This window comes from Bos javanicus, chromosome 6 (genome assembly GCF_032452875.1).
Source record: "Bos javanicus breed banteng chromosome 6, ARS-OSU_banteng_1.0, whole genome shotgun sequence".
NCBI lineage: Eukaryota > Metazoa > Chordata > Mammalia > Artiodactyla > Bovidae > Bos > Bos javanicus.
This window is the reverse complement of record NC_083873.1, coordinates 1,041,460-1,067,446: the sequence shown is the minus strand read 5'-3', so window position 1 is coordinate 1,067,446 and position 25,987 is coordinate 1,041,460. Positions and strand designations below refer to the sequence as shown.

The 25,987-nt window shown below is 36.8% G+C and overlaps 1 long non-coding RNA gene and 1 pseudogene across 1 annotated transcript in view; one reads left to right on the top strand and one right to left on the bottom strand.

The window, feature by feature from the left end:
- Positions 1 to 25,987, bottom strand: part of LOC133249195 (uncharacterized) — a 918,569-nt gene that overhangs the window by 882,613 nt on the left and 9,969 nt on the right. The window lies entirely within an intron of this gene.
- LOC133249986 (deoxyuridine 5'-triphosphate nucleotidohydrolase-like) lies at positions 761 to 1,243 on the top strand (annotated as a pseudogene).

Below are 25,987 nucleotides of genomic sequence, written 5' to 3'. Positions count from 1 at the left end.
ACAATCTCAGAGAACCCTGGGACAATGTTAATCATACCAGCTTTTGATTTATAAGGGTTCCAGAAGAAGAAGAAAAAGAGTCTAAGAAAATATTTGAATATATTATAGTTGAAAAATTCCCTAACATAGGAAAGAAAATAGCTAAACAAGTCCAAAAAGCACAGAGAATCCCACACAGAATAAACCCAAGGAGAAGCATGTAAAGACATATATAATCAAAATAACAAAACTCAAGTACAAATAAAAAAACATTAAAATATTAAATATTAACATCCACAAAAGTGGAAATCAACAGTAATACAACAATACTCGAAGACTCTAACATTTAACAATGGACAGAACACCCAGACTGAAAATTAATAAGGAAACACAATCCTTAAATGACACAATAGACCAGATAGACTTAATTTATATTTATAGAACCTTCCATCTGAAAGCAGAAGAATATACTTTCTTCTCAACTGCACATGGCACATTCTTCAGGGTAGATTACATCTTGGATCACAACTCAAACCTCAGCAACTTTAAGAAAAGTGAAATGGAATCAAGCATCTTTTCTGACCACAATGCTATGAGATTAGAAATCAACCACAGAAAGGGAGTGATTGGTGGGAAGTTTAGATCTTGTGTGCTGAGTTCATTCTGTTCTCTTGTTCCCCTGCTTGGACTTGAGCTTACAGTCTTCCCTGCCAGTCCCTGTTCTCAAGAGACCCAATTCATCTGCCCCAGCAAATGGGCTCAGACTTCACCAGAGTGTAGCATGCAGCCCCATTTGACCCGGCTCTCAGGACACAGTACCACTCCACCAAAGGGTCCACAAAGTCTGTGGGCTATAATCAGTATAGTGCCTATGATTACACAGTATCACCAGTGGAGAAAGGCCTCATTAAAACTAACATTCAGATAGTTCTTCCTTCTGGGTGCTATGGAAGAGTAGCTCCACATTTTGGCTAAGCTACAAAATACTCCATAGATGTGGGAAACAGTATTATAGATGAAGGTTATGGAGGAAATGTTGGTGTTGTAATGTTTAATTTTTGCAAAGAAAAGTTTAAAAAAGAAAGGTGAAAAGCTGTGAATTGCACTGCTCATTTGTGAATAGATAATTTACCCAGAAACAGAGGAATTTCAAATTTTAAATAATGCTGAAGGGGGTTCAGGAGGATTTAACTCCACTAGAAATAATGAACATTATGCCAAAAACAGAAACTGAGAAAATGGACATTCATCTTGAAAAGACTGCGTAAAGTATTACAAAATTTGAGTAAAAAAAAAAACAAACAAAAAACTATAAAAATACAAACACATGGAAGTTAGACTACATGCTACTAAACAACCAATAGATCACTGAATAAATCAAAGAAGAAATTAAAAAATATCTAGAAACAAATGATAATGAAAATGCAACAACCCAAAACCTATGGGATGCAGCAAAAGCAGTTCTAATAGGGCAGTATATAGCAATTCATTCTCATGTCAAGAAACAAGAAAAATCTTAAATAAACAATCCAAACTTACACCTAAAACAACCAGAGAAAGAAGAACAAACAAAACACAATGTTAGTAGAAGGAAAGAAATCATCAAGATAAGAGGTGAAATAAATGGAATAGAAATGAAGAAAACAATAGCAAAGATCAATGAAAATAAAAGCTAGTTCTTTGAGAAGATAAGCAAAATTGATAAACCATTAGCCACATTTATCAATGAAAAAGAGAGAAGACTTAAATCAATAAAATTATAAATGAAAAGGGAGAAGTAATAACCAATATCACAGAAATATAAAGAAATACTGCAAGCAGTTATATGCCAAAAAGTTGGACAACATGGAAGAAATGGACAAATTCTTAGAAATATAAAACCTTTTAAGAATGAACCAGGAAGAAATAGAAAATATGAACAGGCCAATCACAAGTAATGAAATTGAAACTGTGATTAAAAATCTTACAGCAAACAAAAAGCTAGGACCAGACGGCTTCACCAGCAAATTCTATGAAACATTTAGAGAAAAGCTAACATCTATCCTTCTCAGTCTTCCAAAAAATTGCGGGAGAAATACTCCCAATCTCATTCTATGATGCCACTATCACCCTCATTCTAAAACCAGATGCCCCTCCCCCCCAAAAAAAATCATACACAAACAAGAAAATTACAGGCCAATATAACTGATGAACATAGATGCAAAAATGAACCAAACACTAATAAACATAATCCAACAACAAATTAAAAGCATCATTCACATACCATGATTAAGTGGGATTTACCCCAGGGATTCAAGGAGTCTTCAGTGTATACAAATCAATCAATGTGATACACCATATTACCAAAATAAAATATAACAGCAAGGACTTTCCTGGCAGTCCAGTGGCTAAGACTCTTCACTACCAGTGCAAGGGGCCAAGGTTTGATCTCTGGTTAGGGAATTATATACCAAATGCCAAAACTAAAAGTTCACTTGCCACAACTAAAGATCCCACACACCACTACAAGGATGGAACATCCTACAAGCTGCAACTAAGACCTAGCACAGCCAAATAAATATATAAATAATTTTTTTGGAAAGAATAAAAACAATATAATGATCTCAGCAGATGTAGAAAATGCTTTTGACAAAATTCAACACTCATTTATGATAAAAACTCTCCAGAAAGTGGGAATAGAGGGAACTTATGTCAACATAATAAAGGTTATATATATATATATATATAAAAAAAAAAAAAAACCAGAGCAAATATCACTCTCCATGGTGAAAAAGTAAAACCATATCCTCTAAGGTCAGGAACAAGACAAGGATGTCGACTCTTGCTGCTTTTATTCAAGATAGTTTTGGAAATCCCAGCCATGGCAATCAGAGAAGTAAAATAATACAAATTATAAAAGAAAAGTAAAACTGTCACTGTCTGCGGATAACATGATACTATGCATGCTGCTGCTGCTAAGTCGCTTCAGTCATATCCGACTCTGTGTGATCCCATAGATGGCAGCCCACCAGGCTCCCCCATCCCTGGGATTCTCCAGGCAAGAACACTGGAGTGGGTTGCCATTTCCTTCTCCAATGCATGAAAATAAAAAGTGAAAGTGAAGTCGCTCAATCGTGTCTGACTCTTAGCGACCCCATGGACTGCAGCCTACCAGGCTCCTCCGTTCATGGGATTTTCCAGGCAAGAGTACTGGAGTGGGGTGCCATTGCCTTCTCCGATCCATAAATATGCTGCCAGAAAGCTAGCAGAACTAGTCAATGAAATTGTTAAATTTGCAAGATGCCAATTTAATACACATAAATATATTACATTCCTATACACTAACAATGAAAGATCAGAAACAGAAATTAAGGAAACTATCCCATTTACTATTGCAACAAAAATAATAAGATACCTAAGCATAACACAACCTAAGGAGGCAAAAAATATGTACTCAAAAAACTATAAGATACTGATGAAAGAAATCAATGTTCATGGATTAGAATAATCAATATTGTAAAAATGACTATAGGACCCATTACAACATACAGATTCAATACATCCCATATCAAATCACCAAGGAAAATTTTCACAGAATTAGAACAAAAAATTTTACAATTTGTATGGAAACACGAAAGCCTTTGAATACCCAAAGCAATTTTGAGGGAAAAAAAAAAAAATGTAGCTGGAGGAATCATGCTTCTCTGCCTTTAGACTATATTACAAAGCTACAGTCATCAAGATAATATGGTATTGGCACAAAAACAGGAATATAGATCAATGTAACAGGAAAGAAAACCTAGTGTTAAACTCACTTATCTATGATTACCAAATTTATGATAAAGGAGGCAAGGATATGCTGGAAAAACTGGACAGTTATGTGTAAAAGAATAAAATTAGAACACTCTCTAACACAAAAATAAAATGGATAAATGACCTAAATGTAAAGCTAATCACTACAAAACTCTTAGAGGAAAACACAGTAGAATATCCTTTGACATAAATCTTAGCAAGATCTTTTTTGACCCAACTCTTACAGTAATGAAAATAAAAACAAAAATAAACAAATGGGACCTAATTAAACTAAAAAGCTTTTGCACAGCAAACAAAACCATAAATAGGACAAAAAGACAATCTTTAGAATGGGATAAAATGTTTACAAATGAAGCAACTAACAATGGATTCATATCCAAAACATACAAACAGCTCATGCAGCTTCAATATCTAAAAACAAATTACCCAATGAAAAAATGAGAGGAAGGATTAAATAGATATTTCTCCAAAGACATGGAAATGACCAAAAAACACAAGAAAAGGTGCTCAACATCAAACAATAATCCAAAAAGATACATGCATCCCAATGTTCATTAAAGCACCATTTACAATAGTCAGGACACAGAAGCAACCTCAAGGCCCCTCATCAGAAGGATGGATAAAGTAGTTGGGGTACATATATACAATGTAAAAGTACTCAGCCACACAAAGGAATAAAATTGTGATATTTGCAGAGATGTGAACAGATCTAGAGACAGAGTGAAGTAAGTCAGAAAGAGGAAAAGAAAAATGATACAGATGAACTTATTTGCAAAGAGAAATAGAGACACAGATGAAGAGAATGGACATATGGTTGTAAAAGGGAGACCGGTGAAGTGGGATGAATTGGGAGATTGGGACTGATATATATATATATATATATACACTATTGATGCCATGTATGAAGTAGATAACTTATGAGAACGCACTGTATTGCTCAGGGAACCTTACTCACTGCTCTATCATGACATAAATGGGAAAGAAATCCAAAAAAAGAAAGGATATGTGTGTGTGTGTGTGTGTGTGTGTGTGTGTGTAGCTGATTCACCTTACTTTACAGCAGAAATTAACACAACACTGTAAACAATTGTACTCCTGTAAATATTAATTTTAAAAAGAAAGAAACATATCTGAAAAAATTATGTCATTGCAGCAGTGTAAAAGCCAAAACAAAACGAAGGGAGAAAGAAGTACCCATGGAACATTTTGCTACTTGTTTTTATACAATGAAACACCCTAGAATTGAACAGCTTAAAAGTGTTAACAGTAGAGTCATCATGTGATCCAGCAATCCAAGAAATGTGGTCGCTGTATCAAAGGGACATGTAAACCCTGTGTTCCTTGCAGCATTATTCATGAGTCAGGACATGGAAACTGCCTGTGTCTGCTGATAGACAAATGGATAAGAAATGTGATATAGACAAGTATATATTAATAAATATATAGCTATTTATATATGTGTATGTATTTGGAATATTGGAGAAGGAAATGGCAACCCACTCCAGTACTCTTGCCTGGAAAATCCCGTGGACAGAGGAGCATGGTGGACTACAGTCCACGGGGTTGCAAAGAGTCGGACATGACTGAGCGACTTCACTTTTGGAATATTATTAAGTCATAAAAGAAGTTGTTGTTCAGTCAGTCATGTCCGACTCTTTTCAACCCCATGGACTGCAGCACACCAGGCATCCATGTTCATCATAATCTCCAGGAACTTGTTCAAAATCATGTCTATTGAGTAGGTGATGCCAAACAACCACCTCTTCCTCTGTTGTCCCCTTTGCTTCTTGCCTTCAATCTTTCCAAACATCATTGTCTTTTCTAATGAGTCTGCTCTTCACATCAGGTGGCCAATATTGGAGCTTTAGTTTCAGCATCAGTCCTTCCAATGAATATTCAGGGTTCATTTCCTTTAGGATTGATTGGTTTGATCTCCTTGCAGTCCAAGGAACTCTCAAGATTCTTCACCAACACCACAGCTCAGAAAATTCTTTGGTGCTCAGCCTTCTTTATGGTCCAACTCTCATCTATACATGACTACTGGAAAGACCATACCTTTGACTATATGTACCTTTATCGGCAAAGTAATGTCTCTGCTTTTTAATATTCTGTCTAGGTTAGACATAGCTTTTCTTCCAAGGAACAAGTGTCTTTTAATTTCATGGCTGCAGTCACCATCTACAGTGATACTGGAGCCCAAGAAAATAAAGTCTGTCACCATTTCCATTGTTTCCCCATCTATTTCCCATGAAGTGATCTTTGTTTTCTGAATGTTCTTAAGCCATGTTTTTCACTATCCTCTTTCACCTTCATCAAGAGGCTCTTTAGTTCCTCTTCCCTTTCTGCCATAAGGATGTTGTCATCTGCATATGCAAGGTTATTGATATTTCTCCCAGCAATCTTGATTCCAGCTTGTGCTTCATCCAGCCTGGGATTTAGCAAGATGTACTCTGCATATAAGTTAAATAAGCAGGGTGACAATATACAGCCTTGATGTACTCCTTCCCAATTTGGAACCAGTCTGTTCCATGTCCAGTTCTAACTGTTGCCTCTTGACTTGCACGCAGGTTCCTCAGAAGGCCGGTAAGGTGGTCTGGTACTCCATCTCTTGAAGAATTTTCCACAGTTTGTTGTGATCCACACAGTCAAAGGTTTTAGTGTATCAGTCAATGAGTCAGATGTTTTTCTGGAATTCTCTTGCTTTTTCTATAATCCAACAGATGTTGGCTCCTCTGCCTTTTCTAAATCCTTCTTGAACACCTGGAAGTTCTCAGTTCATGTACTGTTGAAGCCTAGCTTGGAAAATTTTGAGCATTGCTTTGCTAGCATGTGAAATGAGTGCAATTTTGTGGTAGTATGAACATTCTTTGGCACCACCTTTTGTTGGGATACAAATGAAAACTGACCTTTTCCAGTCCCATGGCCACTGTTGTGTTTTCTAAATTTGCTGGCATATTGAGGGCAACACTTTAACAGTATCATCTTTTAGGATTTGAAATAGCTCAGTTGGAATTTCATCAACTCCACTAGCCTTGTTCATAGCGGTGCTTCCTAAGGCCCAGTTGACTTCGCACTCCAGGATGTCTGGCTCTAGGTGAGTGATCACACCATCATGGTTATCTGGGTCATGAAGTATTCTTTTGTATAGTTTTTCAGTGTATTCTTGCCACCTCTTCTTAATATCTTCTGCTTCTCTTACATCCATACCGTTTCTGTACTTTATTGTACCCATCTTTGCATGAAATGTCCCCTTGGTATCTCTAATTTTCTTGCAGAGATCTCTAGTCTTTCCCATTCTATTGATTTCCTCTATTTCTTTGCATTCATCACTTAGGAAGGCTTTCGTATCTTTCTTTGCTATTCTTTGCATTCACATGTGAATATCTTCCCCTTTCTCCTTTGCCTTTCACTTCTCTTCTTTCCTCAGCTATTTTTCCTCAGACACCCATTTTTCCTCTTTGCATTTCTTTTTCTTGGGGATGGTTTTGATCTCCATCTCCTGTACAATGCTATGAAATCTCTGTCCATAGTTCTTCAGGCATTCTGTGTATCAGATCTAATCCCTTGAATCTATTTGTAACTTTCATTTTATAACTGTAAGGTATTTGGTTTAGGTCATACCCACTCCAGTGTTCTTGCGTGGAGAATCCCTGGGTTGGGGGAGCCTGCTGGGCTGCCATCTATGGGGTTTCACAGAGTCGGACATCACTGAAGTGACTTAGCAGCAGCAGCAGCAGCAGCATACCTGAATGGCCTAGTGGCTTTCCCTACTTTTTTCATTTTAAGTCTGAATTTGGAAATAAGGAGTTCATGACGTAAGCCATAGTCAGCTCCTGGTCTCGTTTCTGCTGAGTGTATAGAGCTTCTCCACCTTTGCTTGCAAAGAATATAATCAATCTGATTTTTATATGGATCATCTGGGGATGTCCATGTATAGAGTTGTCTCTTGTGTTGTTCGAAGAGTGTGTTTGCTATGACGAGTGAGTTCTCTTGGCAAATCTGTGTTAGCCTTTGCCCTGCTTCATTTTGTACTCCAAGACCAAACTTGCTTGTTACTCCAGGTATCTCTTGATGTCCTACTTTTGCATTCCAGTCCCCTATGGTGAAAATTATATCTTTTTTTGGTATTAGTTCTAGAAAGTCTTGTAGGTCTTCATAGAATCAATCATCTTCCGTTTCTTCAGCATTAGCAGTTGGTGTATAGACTTGGATTACTGTGATATTGAATGGCTTGCCTTGGAAACAAACAGAGATCTTTCTGTCATTTTTGAGTTTGTACCCAAGTACTGCATTTCAGACCCTTTTATTGACTATGATGGCTACTCCATTTCTTCTAAGTGATTCTTGCCCACAGTAGTAGATATAACGGTCATCTGAATTAAATTCACCCATTCTGCTCATTTTATTTCACTGATTCTTAAAATGTCAATGGTCACTCTTGCAATCTCCTGTTTGATCACTTCCAATTTATCTTGATTCGTGGACCTAACATTCCAAGTTCCTATACAATATTGTTCTTTACAGAATCAGACTTTACTTTCACCACCAGACACATTCACAACTGGTTGTTGTTTTCACTTCAGTGAAGTGTCTTCATTCTTTCTGGAGTTATTTCTCTGCTCTTCTCCAGTAGCATATTGGAAGTATTTTAAAAAGAAGTAAATCCTGCCAAAAATTTAAGACTAAGTGAAATAAGTCAGAGAAACAGATATTATAATTTCTCATTCATATACAGAATCTAAAAAACCCAAATGTATGTAAATAGTAGCATGATGGCTACCAGAGACTGGGGGTTAGAAAAAATAGGTGAAGGGGTAAAAGTGTGGAAACTTCCAATTATAAGTTAAATAACTCCTAGAGATGTAATATACAGAAAGATGACGATAATTAATAATACTTCACTGTACATGTTAAACTTGCTATGAGGTAAGATCCTAAATGTCTCATCACACAAAATAAATAAACCACCCAACTGAGCAACTGAGCACACACACATGCACACAATGATTTCACAATGTATTTTTGTTGTTGTTGTTCAGTCACTACGTTGTGTCTGATTCTTTGAGACCCCATGTATTAGCATGTCTGACTCCTCTGTCCTCTACTATATTGTCAATGCAAATTTAGTAATGACTATTATTACTATATTTATTATACAAAGACAATATAATTCTCTACCTAGAGTATGGAAGAGAACCTCCAAAAGAATCTATGAGAGGAAATAGAATAGTAAGTTTGTGGATGGGAAATCAACATGCAAAAATCAATATTTATCAACAATAGCCTTATATCTTTATAAATATCTCATTCATAATTATAATAAATGTGAGAATAATTCTTGGAATAAATCTCAAAAATGCTAAGCAATATCTTTATAGAAAAAATTATAACATGATAGAAGCACACAGAAGAACTAGGTAAAGAGATATGTATAACATATATATAATTAGAAAGGCTCTATCATAAAAATGACAGTTCTCTTAAACTATAAAATGAATGCCCTTCCAATCCCACCAAGCTGTATGTCAAAAGCTTGGAGGAAAAAAGATATCACAACCAAAGGGAAAAATTACTGAGGCATGATGATAGTTAAAAGAAGGATGCTGTTAACCACTCCTTTGTCACCACTATCTCCCAGGCTTGATGGGGCAAGAGGAAGATACAGTTACAGAAAGTAGATGAAACTGGAGCTTTGTAGTGCAGTAGCCACCTTTTATCCACATGGGATATGTTCTAAAATCCATAGTGGATGCCTGAAACCTCAGATGGTATCAAACTTCACAGATACTATATTTTTTCCTACAGCGCTAACAGACGGATAGTGTATACAGTGCAGATATACTGAACAAAGGGATGATTCATGTCCCAGGGAGACACATGATTTCATCACACTACTCAGAATGACACACAAGTTAAATCTTATAAATTGTTTCTTTCCAGAATTTTCCATTTAATATTTTCTTACAGAGGTTAAACATATAACTGAAATTGCAAAAAGCAAAATCTTGGACAAGGGGGACTACCACATAGGACTTGCAGGACATAAGTGGCAGTTAATGCTACTTGGCCAGCAGATGCTCTCACTCAGCCAAGTGAGGAGATGGGAGAACAAGTCTCAAATATGCCTCCCTGAAGGTGAGGGGCTTGGGGTATTTATGGGATAAAGATGAGGCAAGGGGAAAGGTAATTGGAGGTAAGAAAAAGATGAGGTAATCATCACACTATGAAGACATAACTTACAGGTTTTTCCATGGGATGCATGCTCAGAAAATACAGCATTAACACATTCTGAGGGTGGAGTTTTTGGCCCTTGACATCAAAAGGTCACAAGTGGATACTGGAGCATGACCAGTTGGAGGGTTGATGGTCTTAACTGGCTCCAGATCAAACAGGACTGACTACAAGTTCCTAAAAAAAAAAAAAAAAAAAAACTGGGAGAAACATTTTATTGTTTATACTACATGACATGTAGAAGGCACACAAGTTTTTATAGAAACAAAGAGAATCTGACTAGTGAAACAGTTTACTGTTTATTAATGGCTAACTGATAACTACTTTCAGTTTCATGGAAGTGGAGTTCTTAATAAAAGATATAAAGATTAAAGACTTTATAATGTTTAAAGGATTAAAGAATTAAATACTGAATTGAGATGGGATTAGACAAATGAACCAATGGAACAGAACAAACCATCTAGAACAAACCTATAAATTAGCTTTACAAATCAGGGCTGTGGGTGCTCTGAGTGGGGAGGAGATTGGTGATTCATACTTCAAATAACTACAAAAATAAATGTCAACTTTCAACTATTTCAGATTTCAGTACAAAACACAGTTACAGCTTCAGGAGGAAACTAGAGGATAGCTTTTTAATCCCTAAGAAAAAAACTACCCAAACAAGTAAAACCAAAATTCATAAAAGAAATGAATAATAAAACTGAAAGTAATAAAATTTCAAAATCTCTATACAATAAATAACATTATAATATTTTTAAAAGGGCCATTGGCAAAGTAAATACTTTCAATGTATATAAATGATAAAAAGTCAGTACCGAAAGTGTACAAATTTTAAATATCCAAACTGAGGGTAAAAAATAACAACATATTTAAAAGATAATTTGCAAAAGAGAAGAACTGAATAGTCCTTATATAAAGATGCTTAACGTACCACTCAGATGAAAGAAAATAAAATATCAATGAGATATTTAAACATACATATGCAAAACTAAGAAGTCTGATAATACATTGCTGAAGGGCATGTACTGGTACAACAATTATGAAGAGCACCTTCATAATATCTGTGAAGAGAGATGGAACTACAAAGATATTTTGAAAATAGAAACTGCTCTCTCAAAACAGTGCACATTTTCAAAACTTTACTACATATTTAAGGAACCATATATAACATACAGAATTACCTTTTTTAATTGTAAAATTATAAAAATGATGTAACATTATAATCATCTTTTACAATCTTCTTTTTCATTCAAGCTAAATTTTACATACTGATCTATGCCAACATGTATATTTCAGCTTAGTCATTTTAACTTCTATATGGTATCCAGCTACATAAATATACTATAATTTTATGATTTTTTTGATTTTTAAATTAATACAAAGATACTCTCATAAACTAGTCTTTTTGTGCCCACATGCTAGGGTTTTTCTAAAAGTTAAATTGCTGTATATGTCCAGAAGTATAATTCCATACATGAAAAAGATATCCAAGAGATACAATAAAAGACAAGGCACAACACAATACACATTTATTAAAATGTATGTGTTATAATATATATAAATGTAAATATACATGATATATATGAACATAAAACGTCAGCATTTTGGCCACATCTCAGGATGAAAGTCAGTAATTTTGAGTTTGGAGAGAATTAAAGAGGGACTTTCACTTTTCACTCACGTATTTGCATGTTGTTTAAATTTTTTACAACAAACCTGTTTTTATAGTGTTTTAGCTTCAAAAACATTGAAAAAAAAATCCACATTTGTTCTTTTGTTTTGTATTATGTTTATTACTCTACTATGATATATTATGGAGAAGGCAATGGCACCCCACTCCATTACTCTTGCCTGGAAAATCCCATGGATGGAGAAGCCTGGTAGGCTGCAATCCATGGGGTCGCTGAGGGTCAGACACAACTGAGCGACTTCATTTTCACTTTTCACTTTCATGCATTGGAGAAGGAAATGGCAACCCATTCCACTGTTCTTGCCTGGAGAATCTCAAGGACGGTGGAGCCTGGTGGGCTGCCGTCTTTGGGTCGCACAGAGTCGGACACGACTGAAGTGACTTAGCAGCACCATGATATATTAACAATACTTTAGAAATCAGATTGAATTCTTATATTGTTATGAGTCACAAACTAGTAAGAACTCATTTTATAAATAAAGTTTCCTTTCTATTTATATTATCAAAGTGATATGCTCTCATTGAAAACTTTTAAAACAAAGAAAGAAAAAAAGGAAAAATAAGAGCACTCACTGTAAATTGATGCCATGTATTAATAATATTTATATATTAACTCATTCATTCATTCATTTGGAAGTCATGATGGTGGTGTCTCCTGGCAATTTTCTTAGTTTCCCATGTAACTAAATTTCATCTTCAAATTTCATCTACACCTAGTAAGTACCAAGATAACTCAAAGATTAAAATGCATAATGTATATCATATCTAGCTTATATATAATAGCAAAAGTAGTGTTACTCACTCAGTTGTGTTCAACTCTTTGCAACACCATGGACTGTAGCCCACCAGGCTCTTCTGTCCATGGAATTCTCCATGCGAGAATACTGGAGGGAGTAGCCACTCCCTTTCCAAGGGATCCAACCCAGGTCTCCTTAATTGCAGGTATATTCTTTACAGTCTGAGTCACCAGGAAAGGCATAGATAGATAGATACAGATAGATAAATATCTACCTGAGAGTTTATAGACAGAATATAATATTGGCTTTAATAATAGCATGAAGAACTTGCATTAAATACCTAATATTTATTAGGGAATTTACTCACTACCTTTAATCCTCATAAAACCCTCAGTTTAGTTCAGTTGCTCAGTTGTATCTGACTCTTTGTGACCCCATGGGCTGCAGCATGCCAGGTTTCCCTGTCCATCACCAGTCCCGGAGCTTGCTCAAACTCATGTCCATTGAGTCGGTGATGCCACCTAACCATCTTATCCTCTGTTCCCTTCTCCTCTTGCCTTCAATCTTTTCCAGCATCAGGATCGTTTCCAATGAGTCAGTTTTTCGCATCAGTTGGGCAAAATATTGGAGTTTCAGCTTCAGCATCAGTCCTTTGAAAGAATATTCAGGACTGATTTCCCTCAGGATTGACTGCTTTGATCTCCTTTCAGTCCAAGGGTCTCTCAAGAGTCTTTTCCAACACCACAGTTCAAAAGCATCAATTCTTCAGTGTCAGCCTTCTTTATAGTCCAATTCTCACATACATACATGACTACTGGAAAAACCATAGCTTTGATTAGACAGACCTTTGTCTGGCAAAGTAATGTCTAAAACCCTAGCTGCTATTGTTTAATCACTAAGTCATGTCTGACTCTTTTGCAACCGCATGGACTGTTGCTCCTCAGGCTCCTCTGTCCTCCTCTTTCTCAGGCAAGAGTACTGGAATAGGTTGCCACTTCCTTCTCCAGGGGATCTCCTGACCCAGGGATTGAACCCTTGTTTTCTGCATTGGCAGGTGAGTTCTTTACCACTGAGACACCAGGGAAGCCCAACAACCCTAATGGGGAGGGGTTATTATCCTTGTTTTGCAAATAAGGAAGCTGACATTCAAACAGGTTCAGCATTTTGGTTAGTGTACTTCACTAGTGAGTGGGGACTTCCATATGACTTAGAATCTGAGCTTTTTCCAATTACTACTGCTTACTATTCCTCTAATAGGCCTTTCTGTTTAAAACCAACTTTCAAATTGCCTTTATATAACAAATATTTCCTTAAGTAAAGTGTACAAATTGAATTATAGCAGTTTTTCACTCATTGAGGGAGAACCAACACAAAATTATTCCTTTTCTAAAAGCTCAGACACCACTGGCACCCACATGATAAAGTGCACATGACCCTGCAGTTGCTAAAGGAGGCAGAGCCCATGCAGGTGTAAGTGGTTGTGAGCTTAGAGTGCTGAATCTAGACAAATGTTGCTACCATAAAAAATAGAGAGGCAAAAAATGTGGATAACTCTTTGGTCTTCATGAAAACATATAAAAGTAAAAAGCAAAACTTGACAGTATTAAAGTGTTCTCTTCATTATTTTTTAGGACAAGTTAGTGAGGATAATCAACAATTTTCTTGGAACAATTTATTTGAAACAAAATAAAAAATCTGGGAGCCCAGTAAGAAATTGCCAAACATAATGTTGTCACTTATACTGTTGAGCATGTTATTCAATGAAATTTTTGCACTAGATATAGAGTGTAACTTAGCATGAAATAGAAGATTCCTTTTACATCATTTTTCTCTATAAATAAATTTATCATAAATATATATATATATATATATATATATATATATATATATATAGCCAATATCCACTGGATCATGGAAAAAGCAAGAGAGTTCCAGAAAAACATCTATTACTGGTTTATTGACTATGCCAAAGTCTTTGACTGTGTGGATCACAATAAACTGGAAAATTCTGAAAGACATGGGAATACCAGACCACCTGATCTGCCTCTTGAGAAATTTGTATGCAGGTCAGGAAGCAACAGTTAGAACTGGACATGGAACAACAGACTGGTTCCAAATAGGAAAAGGAGTACGTCAAGGCTGCATATTGTCACCCTGCTTATTTAACTTTTGGGCAGAGGACATCATGAGAAACGCTGGACTGGAAGAAACACAAGCTGAAATCAAGATTGCTGGGAGAAATATCAATAACCTCAGATATGCAGATGACACCACCCTCATGGCAGAAAGTGAAGAGGAACTAAAAAGCCTCTTGATGAAGGTGAAAGTGGAGGGTGAAAAAGTTGGCTTAAAGCTCAACATTTAGAAAATGAAGATCATGGCCTCTGGTCCCATCACTTCATGGAAAATAGATGGGGAAACAGTAGAAACAGTGTCAGACTTTACTGTTTTGGGCTCCAAAATCACTGCAGATGGTGACTGCAGCCATGAAATTAAAAGACGCTTGCTCCTTGGAAGGAAAGTTATGACCAACCTAGATAGCATATTCAAAAGCAGAGACATTACTTTGCCAACAAAGGTTCATCTAGTCAAGGCTATGGTTTTTCATGTGGTCATGTATGGATGTGAGAGTTGGACTGTGAAGAAGGCTGAGCGCCAAAGAATTGATGCTTTTGAACTGTGGTGTTGGAGAAGACTCTTGAGAGTCCCTTGGACTGCAAGGAGATCCAACCAGTCCATTCTGAAGGAGATCAGCCCTGGGATTTCTTTGGAAGGAATGATGCTAAAGCTGAAACTCCAGTACTTTGGCCAGCTCATGTGAAGAGTTGACTCATTGGAAAAGACTCTGATGCTGGGAGGGATTGGGGGCAAGAGGAGAAGGGGATGACAGAGGATGAGATGGCTGGATGGCATCACTGACTCGATGGACATGAGTCTGAGTGAACTCCAGGAGTTGGTGATGGACAGAGAGCCCTGTGATTCACGGGGTCTCAAAGAGTTGGACACGACTGAGCGACTGATCTGATCTGATCTGATACATGTGGAGAAAAGTATTAAAAAATAACAAACATCTACAAAACAAATCAAATTTAACAGAATTTATCACTTTGAAATTTTGCTTCAGATACTTATTTTTTTCCATTCAAGAATTATTTATTTCCTTTTTTCTATAAAAATAAATCATACTTATGATTATATGAAAATACAGTTAAAAAATAAAGAAATAAACTAACCATACTCCTATGATTACTGTCAATATTTTGAATATTTTTATTTATTATTTAAAGAAAAACAGATGATTGTAACTAGACTTCAAATTCTAAGATCTCTTTTCATGTCCCCAAAATAGATTTTTGGGCTTTCTGGGTTACTGGGAAATATGCGATGAAAAATAAGTTAATACTTACTGCATCATTATTAACAATTTCTGTAAGTTGACAGCTATGGTTAATCCTCATACCAAAAGTCCATGAAAATAGTGTCTATTATCACTGCTTTTCAGATATTTTTTCTAACTTTTGTTCTAGAAAAAATAGCAGAGGGGAATTTTCTAAGTTTGCTTTTCTGAATCTAGGGGTGGTTATCCTCCATGATGAACATCATAAAGAACAAATCAATAGTCCCAGGCTTTTCCTTTTAAACTTGTTATTCATTATCTTAATAATCTTCCAGTTAATTCCCCCATATGTCTAATTCTTTGTCTTTGTTCCTGACACAAAATTTTTTTTATGTTGTACTTTCTAAAACAATGCTTGCTTATCCATTTATTTATTAAACATTAAAAATATAAGACATATTCATGTGACTAAGAGATTTCATAAAAGATTAAGTTTACAAGTAACCTATAAAAATAAACCACATTATCTCACCAAGAAGGGAGAATAGCTAGCAAGAGCTGTTATATGTGTTATGCTAAATCTTAAAGGGTCATTTCACACTGAGTCTAGAATATAACTTTGTGTTCAATTAAGGCAAAATTAATGCCAAGACATACCAAAGGAAATATAGCTCTAATTGTAAAATCATTTGTCTCTAGGCCCTTGAATTTCAAATTCAAGAAAAATTAGCAGATCCAGGATCCAAACTTGTGTGGGTACAAAGGTAATTTAACTTTATTAAAACCTCAGTGCAGGAGCTGACTTGGGACTGGGTAATTAAACATGGCCAGGCACCATGCTACCATGCATCCAAGTAGATGCCTTCTGTGTTACACTACTAAAAGAAACCTCATGTAACATTTTAGTTGAAATACTTTTCAAAGAGAAAAGTCTACCTATATTTCTACCACCCTAAAAATTAACACATAGGAGAGGAGGAGCCAAGATGGCGGAGGAGTAGGACGGGGAGAACACTTTCTCCCCCACAAATTCATCAAAAGAGCATTTAAACGTCGAGTAAATTCCACAAAACAACTACTGAATGCCAGCAGAGGACATCAGGCACCCAGAAAAGCAACCCAACTCTTTGAAAGGAGGTAGGAAAAAATATAAAAGACAAAAAAAGAGACAAAAGAGGGAAGGACGGAGCTCCGTCCCGGGAAGGGAGTCTTTAAAAGAGAGAAGTTTCCAAACACCAGGAAACCTTCTCACTGCCGAATCTGTGCCGAGCTTTGGAAGCACAGAGGGCAACATAACAGGGAGAAAAAATAAATAAACAATTAAAACTCGCAGATTGCGAGCCCTACAGTAACTCCCCCAGCAGAGAAGCAGCGCAGATGCCTGCACATGCCATTAGCAAGCGGGGGCTGGGCAGGGAGGCGTGGCTCGGGCTGCATCGCTCAGAGTAAGAATCTGGCCTGAATACCCTGAGCACTATTTGAGCGAAATAATTTGGGCAAGCAAACCAGACTGTGGGATATCTACCACGTGAAAAGCCAGCCCCAACCTAAGACACCGCCAGGCCCGCGCACAGAACGAAGGACTGAACAGAGATAGCCGGCTGCAAACCTTCCCCCTCCGGTGACAGGCAGCCAGAGCCGGAAGGGGGCAATTGCAGCCCCAGAGAGACATTATCTATAAAACTGTAAGCAGGCTTCTTTGCTAACTAAAACTTCTTGGGGGTCTGGACGGTCAACATTTGCCTGAGAAGGTGCGCCAGTTTTACACCCAGATAACCGAGTGGCGGGGAGGCGATAAGTCGCAGCATTGGTGCTCGCCAAACACCTCATCACCTGAGCTGCTTGGACCTGGGAAGAGCACAAAACGCAGGCCCAACTGAGTCTGTGCCTCTGAGGACTACCCGAGTGCCTGAACCTGAGCGGCTTGGACCTGGGAGGTACATGCAGCCCAGGGCCGGCCTCGGATTGTTCCCAGCGGAACAACCTAGAGCCTGAGCAGTGTGGGCAAGGAGGCTACACGCGCCGTTAGCGCGGGCAGACCCAGTGTGGCTGAGGCACTGCGAGTGCACGCCAGTGTTATTTGTTTGCAGTATCCCTCACTCCCTCCCCACAGCACGACTGAACAAGTGAGCCTAAAAAAAAAAAAAAAAAAGTTTCCCCCACCGTCCCCTTTGTGTCAGGGCGGTAACCAGACACTGAAGAGACCAGCAAACAGAAGAAGTTATAACAGAGGGAAACGCCTTGGAAGCTACAGGCAATAGATTAAAACCCCGTGGTTACTACGGACTACATAGGAAGGGGCCTATAGATCTTGAGAAATATAAGTCGGACCAAGGAACTAGCCAAAAATGAACTGAACCCACAATACTCACAACAAAACCAGAAAAAGTCCTAGACATATTTTTACGATCATTCTTTCTTTCTTTCTTTTTAATTTTTAGAAAAAAAATTTTTAAGTCCTCTATTGTTCCTTTAATTTTCACTTTTATAACCTATTACATTGCCAAAAAAAAAAAAAAGACCCTATTTTTTTCTTCTTCAGCAAACTTCATATATACACGTTTTATAATTTTTTGACCTTTTTTTTTGTTCTTTTTTTCTTCTTTTCTTTAACATTGTATTTTTGAAATTTCAAACTCTACTCTAGTTTTTTAGTTTTAGCTTTTTGGTATATGTTATCAATTTTGTACCTATAGTTTTTTTTATAATTTCTGTGACTTTGTTTTTTCTGTTTCTTTCTCTTCATCTTTTATATAACATTGTATATCTGAAATTCCAAACTCTACTCTAGATTTTTAATTTATGCTTTTTGGTATTTGATATTAATTTTGTACCTGTATTTTCTTTATAATTTTTGTGACATTGTTTGTTTTTGTTTGTTTGTTTGTTTTCTCTCTTTATGTCTCTTCTTCCTTTTTTTTAACATTGTATTTTTGAAATTCCAAACTCTAGTCTAGATTTTTAATTTTTTCTTTTTAGTATTAGTTATCAGTTTTGTACCTGTATTTTCTTTATAATTTTTGCGACCTTGTTTGTTTTTCTTTGTTCATTTTTTCTTTCTTTTCCTTCTTCTTTTCTTTAACATTGTATTTTTGAAATTCCAAACTCTACTCTAGATTTTAAATTTTTGCTTTTATGTATTTGTTACCAATTTTGTACCTTTAAGAACCCAATCCTCAGGACCCATTTTTCATTAGGGAGCGAGAGTACTGGCTTGACTGCTCTCCCTCCCTTTGGACTCTCCTTTTTCTCCACCAGGTCGCCTGTGTCTCCTCCCTAACCCCTCTCGACTCTACCCAACTCTGTGAGTTTCTGTGTGTTCCAGATGGTGGAGAACACTTAGGGGACTGATTACTGGCTGGATCTGTCTTCCTCCTTTTCATTCCCCCCTTTTATCCTTCTGGCCACTTCTGTCTCCTTCCTCCTTCTTCTCTTCTCTGTATAACTCCGTGAACATCTCTGAGTGGTCCAGTTGTGGAGTGCACATAAGGAAGTGTCTACTGGCTACCCCACTCTCTCCACTATTGATTCCACCTCATCTCATTTGGGTCACCTCTAACTCCCTCCTCCCTCTTCTCTTCTCCATGTAATGCTGTGAACCTCTCTGAGTGACCCTCACAGTAGAGAAAGTTTTCATCTTTAACGTAGATGTTTTATCAATGGTGCTGTATAAAAGGAGAAGTTTTGAAACTCCTGTAAAAATAAAACCAATAACTGGAAGCAGGAGGCTTAAGTCCAAACCCTGACTCCAGGGAACTCCTGACTCCAAGGAACATTAATAGACAGGAGCTCATCAAATGGCTCCATACCAACACTGAAACCAAGCACTACACAAGGGCCAACAAGTTCCAGGGCAAGACATACCAAGCAAATTGTCCAGCAACAAAGGAACAGAGCCCTGAGCTTCAAGATACAAGCTGCCCAAAGTCACCCCAAAACCACAGACATCTCATAAGTCATTACTGGACATTTCATTGCACTCCAGAGAAGAAATACAGCTCCACCCACCAGAACACCAACACAAGCTTCCCTAACCAGGAAAACTTGACAAGCCACCTGTACAAACCCACACACAGCGAGGAAAAGCCACAATAAAGAGAACTCCACAAACTGCCAGAATATAGAAAGGACACCCCAAACTCAGCAATTTAAACAAGATGAAGAGACAGAGGAATACCCAGCAGATAAAGGAACAGGATAAATGCCCACCAAACCAAACAAAAGAGGAAGAGATAGGGAATCTACCTGATAAAGAATTCGAATAATGATAGTGAAATTGATCCAAAATCTTGAAATTAAAATGGAATCACAGATAAATAGCCTGGAGACAAGGATTGAGAAGATGCAAGAAAGGTTTAACAAGGGCCTAGAAGAAATAAAAAAGAGTCAATATATAATGAATAATGCAATAAATGAAATTAAAAACACTCTGGAGGCAACAAATAGTAGAATAACAGAGGCAGAAGATAGGATTAGTGAATTAGAAGATAGAATGGTAGAAATAAATGAATCAGAGAGGATAAAAGAAAAATGAATTAAAAGAAATGAGGACAATCTCAGAGACCTCCAGGACAATATTAAACACTACAACATTCGAATCATAGGGGTTCCAGAAGAAGAAGACAAAAAGAAAGACCATGAGAAAATACTTGAGGAGATAATAGTTGAAAACTTCCCTAAAATGGGGAAGGAAATAATCACCCAAGTCCAAGAAACCCAGAGAGTCCCAAACAGGATAAACCCAAGGTGAAACACCCCAAGACACATATTAATCAAATTAACAAAGATCAAACACAAAGAACAAATATTAAAAGCAGCAAGGGAAAAACAACAAATAACACACAAGGGAATTCCCATAAGGATAACAGCTGATCTTTCAGGAGAAACTCTTCAAGCCAGGAGGGAATGGCAAGACATACTTAAAATGATGAAAGAAAATAACCTACAGCCCAGATTATTGTACCCAGCAAGGATTTCATTCAGGTATGAAGGAGAAATCAAAAGCTTTTCAGACAAGCAAAAGCTGAGAGAATTCTGCACCACCAAACCAGCTCTCCAACAAATACTAAAGGATATTCTCTAGACAGGAAACACAAAAACGGTGTATAAACTCGAACCCAAAACAATAAAGTAAATGGCAACGGGATCATACTTATCAGTAATTACCTTAAACGTAAATGGGTTGAATGCCCCAACCAAAAGACAAAGACTGGCTGAATGGATACAAAAACAAGACCCCTACATATGTTGTCTACAAGAGACCCACCTCAAAACAGGGGACACATACAGACTGAAAGTGAAGGGCTGGAAAAAGATTTTCCATGCAAATAGGGACCAAAAGAAAGCAGGAGTAGCAATACTCATATCAGATAAAATAGACTTTAAAACAAAGGCTGTGGAAAGAGACACAGAAGGTCACTACATAATGATCAAAGGATCAATCTGAGAAGAAGATATAACAAGTATAAATATATATGCACCCAACATGTGAGCACCGCAGTATGTAAGACAAATGCTAACAAGTATGAAAGGAGAAATTAACAATAACACAGTAATAGTGGGAGACTTTAATACCCCACTCACACCTATGGATAGATCAACTAAACAGAAAATTAACAAGGAAACACAAACTTTAAATGATACAATAGACCAGTTAGACCCAAAACAATGAATTTCACCTTTTTCTCAAGTGCACATGGAACCTTCTCCAGGATAGATCACATCCTGGGCCATAAAGCTAGCCTTGGTAAATTCAAAAAAATTGAAATCATTCCAAGCATCTTTTCTGACCACAATGCAGTAAGATTAGATCTCAATTACAGGAGAAAAACTATTAAAAATTCCAACATATGGAGGCTGAACAACACGCTGCTGAATAACCAACAAATCACAGAAGAAATCAAAAAAGAAATCAAAATTTGCATAGAAACGAATGAAAATGAAAACACAACAACCCAAAACCTGTGGGACATGGTAAAAGCAGTCCTAAGGGGAAAGTTCATAGCAATACAGGCACACCTCAAAAAACAAGAAAAAAGTCAAATAAATAACCTAACCCTACACCTAAAGCAACTAGAAAAGGAAGAAATGAAGAACCCTAGGGTTAGTAGAGGAAAGAAATCTTAAAAATTAGAGCAGAAATAAATGCAAAAGAAACAAAAGAGACCATAGCAAAAATCAACAAAACCAAAAGCTGGTTCTTTGAAAGGATACATAAAATTGACAAACCATTAGCCAGACTCATCAAGAAACAAAGGGAGAAAAATCAAATCAATAAAATTAGAAATGAAAATGGAGAGATCACAACAGACAACACAGAAATACAAAGGATCATGAGACTACTATCAACAATTATATGCCAATAAAATGGACAACGTGGAAGAAATGGACAAATTCTTAGAAAAGTACAACTTTCCAAAACTGGACCAGGAAGAAATAGAAAATCTTAACAGACCCATCACAAGCACGGAAATTGAAACTGTAATCAAAAATCGTCCAGCAAACAAAAGCCCAGGTCCAGATGGCTTCACAGCTGAATTCTACAAAAAATTTAGAGAAGAGCTAATACCTATCCTGCTCAAACACTTCCAGAAAATTGCAGAGGAAGGTAAACTTCCAAACTCATTCTATGAGGCCACCATCACCCTAATACCAAAACCTGACAAATATGCCACAAAAAAAGAAAACTACAGGCCAATATCACTGATGAACATAGATGCAAAAATCCATAACAAAATTCTAGCAACCAGAATCCAACAACACATTAAAAAGATCATACACCATGACCAAGTGGGCTTTATCCCAGGGATGCAAGGATTCTTCAATGTCCGCAAATCAATCAATGTAATACACCACATTAACAAATTGAAAAATAAAAACCATTTGATTATCTCAATAGATTCAGAGAAAGCCTTTGACAAAATTCAACACCCACTTATGATAAAAAACTCTCCAGAAAGCAGGAATAGAAGCCACATACCTCAACATAATAAAAGCTATATATGACAAACCCACAGCAAACATTATCCTCAATGGTGAAAAATTGAAAACATTTCCTCTAAAGTCAGGAACAAGACAAGGGTGCCCACTTTCACCATTACTATTCAACATAGTTCTGGAAGTTTTGGCCACAGCAATCAGAGCAGAAAAAGAAATAAAAGGAATCCAAATTGGAAAAGAAGAAGTAAAACTCTCACTGTTTGCAGATGACATGATCCTTTACATAGAAAACCCTAAAGACTCCACCAGAAAATTACTAGAACTAATCAATGACTATAGTAAAGTTGCAGGATATAAAATCAACACACAGAAATCCCTTGCATTCCTATACACTAATAATGAGAAAACAGAAAGAGAAATTAAGGAAACAATTCCATTCACCATTGCAACGGAAAGAATAAAATACTTAGGAATATATCTACCTAAAGAAACTAAAGACCTATATATAGAAAACTATAAAACACTGGTGAAAGAAATCAAAGAGGACACTAATAGATGGAGAAATATACCATGTTCATGGATTGGAAGAATCAATATAGTGAAAATGAGTATACTACCCAAAGCAATTTATAGAGTCAATGCAATCCCTATCAGGCTACCAACAGTATTCTTCACAGAGCTAGAACAAATAATTTCACAATTTGTATGGAAATACAAAAAACCTCGAATAGCCAAAGCAATCTTGAGAAAGAAGAACGGAACTGGAGGAATCAACCTACCTGACTTCAGGCTCTACTACAAAGCCACAGTCATCAAGACAGTCTGGTACTGGCACAAAGACAGAAATATAGATCAATGGAACAAAATAGAAAGCCCAGAGATAAATCCATGCACATATGGACACCTTATCTTTGACAAAAGAGGCAAGAATATACAATGGATTAAAGACAATCTCTTTAACAAGTGGTGCTTGGAAATCTGGTCAACCACTTGTAAAAGAATGAAACTAGAACACTTTCTAACACCATACACAAAAATAAACTCAAAATGGATTAAAGATCTAAATGTAAGACCAGAAACTATAAAACTCCTAGAGGAGAACATAGGCAAAACACTCTATGACATACATCACAGCAGGATCCTCTATGACCCACCTCCCAGAATATTGGAAATAAAAGCAAAAATAAACAAATGGGACCTAATTAACCTTAAAAGCTTCTGCACATCAAAGGAAACTATTAGCAAGGTGAAAAGACAGCCTTCAGAATGGGAGAAAATAATAGCAAATGAAGCAACTGACAAACAACAAATCTCAAAAATATACAAGCAACTCCTACAGCTCAACTCCAGAAACATAAATGACCCAATCAAAAAATGGGCCAAAGAACTGAATAGACATTTCTCCAAAGAAGACATACAGATGGCTAACAAACACATGAAAAGATGCTCAACATCACTCATTATCAGAGAAATGCAAATCAAAACCACTATGAGGTACCATTTCATACCAGCCAGAATGGCTGCGATCCAAAAGTCTACAACCAATAAATGCTGGAGAGGGTGTGGAGAAAAGGGAACCCTCTTACACTGTTGGTGGGAATGCAAACTAGTACAGCCACTATGGAGAACAGTGTGGCGATTCCTTAAAAAACTGGAAATAGAACTGCCTTATGACCCAGCAATCCCACTGCTGGGCATACACACTGAGGAAACCAGAAGGGAAAGAGACACGTGTACCCCAATGTTCATCGCAACACTGTTTATAATAGCCAGGACATGGAAGCAACCTAGATGTCCATCAGCAGATGAATGGATAAGAAAGCTATGGTACATATACACCATGGAGTGTTACTCAGCCATTAAAAAGAATGCATTTGAATCAGTTCTAATGAGGTGGATTAAACTGGAGCCTATTATACAGAGTGAAGTAAGCCAGAAGGAAAAACACCAATACAGTATACTAACACATATATATGGAATTTAGAAAGATGCTAACAATAACCCTGTGTACGAGATAGCAAAAGAGACACTGATGTATAGAACAGTCTTGTGGACTCTGTGGGAGAGGGAGAGGGTGGGAAGATTTGGGAGAATGGCATTGAAACATGTAAAGTATCATGTATGAAACGAGATGCCAGTCCAGGTTCGATGCACGATACAGGATGCTTGGGGCTAGTGCACTGGGACGACCCAGAGGGATGGTATGGGGAGGGAGGAGGGAGGAGGGTTCAGGATGGGGAACACATGTATACCTGTGGTGGATTCATTTTGATATTTGGCAAAACTAATACAATTATGTAAATTTTAAAAATAAAATAAAATTAAAATAAATAAATAAATATATGAGAAAAAAAAAGAAAAAAAGTAACACATAACAAGAAAAGATACATAAATTTTATAGCAATATAAAACTACTTAGATATCTTGAACTTAAAAAGACATTTTTACAGTTTTTAAGGTAACATGAGCTAGGACAAATAAATTGAGCAAAAAAAAAAAAAAAATGAATGAATACTTCATGCCCTTTTATTCAACTCTGTTCAGGAATGGACTAACATAGAAGGATCAATTCCTACCATTCATACCATATCTTTCAAATGCTCATAACTTTCAATAGTTTTTAAACTGTATATATTATACAGTGTTTTCCCCAGAGGCTTTATATATATATATTTTGCTACTGTATCATCTCATTTATTTGTGAGGCACTGTCCTTACTGCCACCATCACACACAAACACAATCACACACACAGATGCACACACACACTTCATTCTACAATATTTGAAATATTTTGTAACAGCTCCTCATATCTGGAACAACTGCTCCAACCACATCACACTCCTTCTTTCAATGGTACCTTGAAATTTGTCAGACTTCTCCCAACAACAAGGGCCTTGAGCACAGTACATTTGTCCTTCTACTAGAAGACTCTTCCTCCTCTTCCTGCCTGATTCATTCATACTCACCCTTTTGCTGTCAGCTCAAATGTCCTAGCCTCAAGAAGCCTTGCCTAGACCTTCCCTCTAAACTGAACTAAGTCAAAGTCCCCAGGTACAGGCTTTCTTATCAGTGTATAGCTGTCCTTCAATACATTCACTCTCCCATATATGTATCTGCTTGGGTAAGTGTTTAATTCATTTCACAAAATAAAACTCTCCAAAGAGGCAGGGATCATGCCACATTTTCACATCCTTATATTACCAGGACCTAGCTTAGTACAAGCTATGAAGTAGATGACCAGTGATTATATATTAAAGGGAAGTAGAAAAGAAGGGAG